The 3770-nt window shown below is 35.2% G+C and overlaps 1 long non-coding RNA gene across 1 annotated transcript; it reads right to left on the bottom strand.

Moving 5' to 3' along the window:
- Positions 1–2124: 2124 nt before the first annotated feature.
- LOC145033779 (uncharacterized) lies at positions 2125–2887 on the bottom strand. Its single transcript, XR_013677698.1, has 2 exons — positions 2398–2887; positions 2125–2306 (listed from the first exon to the last, which is right to left on the bottom strand). It is a non-coding gene; the product is annotated as an uncharacterized LOC145033779 (long non-coding RNA).
- Positions 2888–3770: the final 883 nt, after the last annotated feature.

The following is a 3770-nucleotide window of genomic DNA, read 5'->3' as shown; positions in this document are numbered from 1 at the left end:
AACTAGCTCGTGTGTACGTTGTGTGTGTATAAAATTATGTAAAACTAGACGAATCCTCGCGTTTTGCACAAAAATATATTTATATAGTTGTTTTTAACAGCAAACACACACATCCACACAATTATTTAATCCTTCTCCTAACATATATTGCTTTAATCAATTATAATATGTGACTCAAACAACCTTTTATACATGTACAAATATAAATATAAAAGGAAACAAAAATCTAATAAAAAAACAAAGCATATTGAAAAATTTATAATAAAAATGAAGACATAAAAACAAATAGGCTAATGATGATGTTCTCAAATGTAACTTCGAAAATTACATACCACAACTCGAATTGCACATCACTATTGGAAAAAAATATAACACGATCAAACTATGAGTAAAAAATGATACATGCATCCACAACCATGACTTATAGAGTTATTTTAGGGACTTAATCACTTCTAACCGTTCTAAAAGAATTGCGCCCATTGATTTTTATTTTTTTATTTTCTTATGACATCCTTCTTACATGTAAGAGTTTATATAGCATGTTTGGTGTTTTATGCTAAATCAATTACTTAGAAGACATTTGAAAAGTCATTTGAGAATATGAAATGACAAAGGAGTTTTAAATCAATGTGGTGCTTAGAATTATAGTCATTTGAGAATATAAAAAAACAAAGGAGTTTCAAATCAATATGGTATTTAGAAAAATGCTTCTATTATAAAATATGTATGTAAAATTATGTGGTTAAGTGGCAGAGCATTGAAAGGGCCACAAGGGGTTGTGTCCCCCTCCCCCCCTTTTTTTTATTTGTATTTTTGCTTAAAAGTAGTAATAGCCCACTACTTTTTATAAATATTAAGCCAAAAAATATAAGATTTGCGTTGTTCCCCTCCTTTTTTTTTGTAAGAATGGTAATTTTAGTTTCTATAAACTCCCCCCCCCCCCCCCCCCCCCCCCCCCCGGCTCGAGCTCTATCCCTATTGTAGTTTTAATGTATTATGATGTTTAGAATATGTGTAATTGACCCAACTTTTGTGAATTTGACAAATGATCACCATACACATGACATTATGTTTTATGTTTTAGAGTTAATCAAATGAATTTCGGAGTGTTTGATATTCTAATGAGATATGAGATAAAACGTTCTAAAATTTGACATTTCATAGTATTTTATTCATAAGTGCATGTACGAATTACTTTATACTACAATATTCATTTTGGAAAAATATTTTAGACTCTTTCAATATATTCATCTTATGTTGGTTACAATTTTGACAAATTTGAAAGTTTTACTTAAGCACCACTGATACATAAATATATTCTAGAGATGGTTTCTTTGTCTCTTGTCCTAGATATATGGTTTTGGAGCTTATCTAGAACAAGTGATTTTTTTGTTGCTTTAGCTAGCTCCCATATTGATGCTTTTAGGTTGCCTTTGTGTCCTAAGGTGACTAGATGACTTTGTATTCTTCCCATTAAAATTAATATTTATGCTTAGAGAATGGCTAGCAATCTTTTACCTTCTCGGTTATTTCTTTCTAGAAGAGGGGTGGAGATTCATTCGTTGCACCTCCCTATGTGTGATATTGGTATTGATTCGGTTACCCATTTACTCTTCTTTTGCACGTATTCTTTGGAAATTCAAGAGAGGATTCTTTGTTGATGGGAGATTGACGTACATTCGTTGTTTTTTTATGAATATTGGTTATCTTCGTTGTCAGCGCTACACATTTCTTCTCTTCAAAGGCTATTTCTGGAAGCGGTCTTTGTAGTTTCTTGGTGGCACATTTGGAATTTTAGGAATAAGTCTCTTTTTCATAATTTTTTGCAAAAGAGGTCTATGGTTTTTAATAGTATTGTTTTAAATTCTTTCAAATGGTGTCAAAGTAGACATAAGTCTAAGTTTAGTTAGTCGGGTTGGCTGCAAAGTCCTATGCTTGTTCTTATGTAACTTTCATTTTAGTTGGTGTGCTAGCTTCTTGCTAGTTTTGGTTTAATAATATCTATGCCGTTCTAAAAAATATTCTTGTTCGAAATGAGTTACTCCAAACAGTTTCAAGCGTAGAGTTTTTCCAGCCTCCTAGGGTATTGTTACAATTTGAAACAAATAATGTAACGTCCCGAAATCAAGGCATAAAAATATTTGTTTTTAGATTAATAATTCTTTAGTACAAATTATTTCCATAAAACCAGGGTAACCAATATTTAGCAAAACATCATGAAATCAAAGTAATCCACAGAATGCGGAAACATGTGGTATGTGTGCTCTGCAATCATCTCGAGCTCTCCCATTTGAAAACCGAAGTACCTGAAACATAAACTGAAAACCGTAAGCACAACCTTAATGAGTTCCCCAAAATAACGTACAAAATATAACCATAGATTATCATGCAACATACATATAGTTTCCATGGGTCGCTATGGTCTTTATCTGGAATTCCATGGGCTCCTCCATGGTCTTTATCTGGAATGTCATGGGCTCCTCTCATGGTCTATTATCCAAATGCCACGGGCTACCCTCATGGTCTTCCATGCAAGTATTACAGAGACAACTAGCATATCACATAACATGTAATGGGTCAACATTGGTGCCTTCGACCCATGAATATAGTGAGAAGACTCACCTCGCACTACCAAAGCACAAAGAAAATCCTTGGTTGTTGGCTGACAGATCCTTGAACTATCAAAGTCAAAACAACACCCAAGCAACAATTAGGTTCCAATCCATAATCATAAATCCATTACTAGGGTAAACTACCAATTTACCCCTCACCTACTTTTGGACCAAGACTTAGGCCCAAACCTAATAGTCCACAAGGCCCAAATACCAAAACTTACCCATGGCCCAATTTTCCAAATTGGGCCCAAATCCATAGTGGGCCTCCACAAATAGATATCAACCCAAAATATGATGGCCTAACAGGGCCCAAAGCAACAAAGTCCAAAAGATGGCCCAAAATGAAGCCCAAAAACTGAAATCCCACTCTGCTGAGTACACGGGGCGGTCTTAGCTTCTACACTAAGCATACTGGCTTAAGAGATTATACATTGCACATACAGGCTTGTACGCCCATCGTACTCCTCTTATTTGACCAACTCTCAATTCTAGATCTTAATACATTAAGCTAAGACTTCCAAAACCTCAGAATAGCTAAATATAAGTGACTTGATCCATTAAGTCGAATGCTTTAAGCCCTTGCATGGCTTAATGAAGCCCAAATACCAAAGCTGAATTCCAAAGTTCAAAATCACACCAAAATGTTTTAAAAACCTCTTAATACCTTAAGGCACCAATGTCGGGCAATGTCGAGTATGTGTAGATTACACAGATCTTTACAAGGCTTGTCCTAGGGATCCTTTTCCACTGCCACACATTGACTCCAATATACATGCAACGGTTGGCCACAAACTTTTAACCTTCATGGATGCTTCAGCAGGATTCCAAAAAATCCAGATGAAACCATCCGATCTAAAAGATACAACATTTATAACACCAACATGTATATATTGTTACATTGCAATGCTTTTTGGTCTTAAAAATGCAGGTGCAACATATCAAAGACTGGTGAACCGGATGTTTAAAGACAAGCTAGGGCCACCATGGAGGTCTACATTGACGACATGGTGGTGAAGTCCATGAAAGCTGAAGATCATCTCAGGGGTCTAAAAGAAGCCATTGACATTCTAGATGAATACAACATGAAAGTTGAATCCGTCCAAATTCCACTCTGGGATGAAGTCGAGCAAGTTCCTTGGGTATATGTTAACCAAG

Source organism: Lactuca saligna, chromosome 3 (assembly GCF_052625555.1).
Source record: "Lactuca saligna cultivar CGN05327 chromosome 3, ASM5262555v1, whole genome shotgun sequence".
NCBI classification, from domain to species: domain Eukaryota; kingdom Viridiplantae; phylum Streptophyta; class Magnoliopsida; order Asterales; family Asteraceae; genus Lactuca; species Lactuca saligna.
The sequence above is the reverse complement of the archived record's forward strand: the minus strand, read 5'-3'. Positions and strand labels throughout refer to the sequence as shown.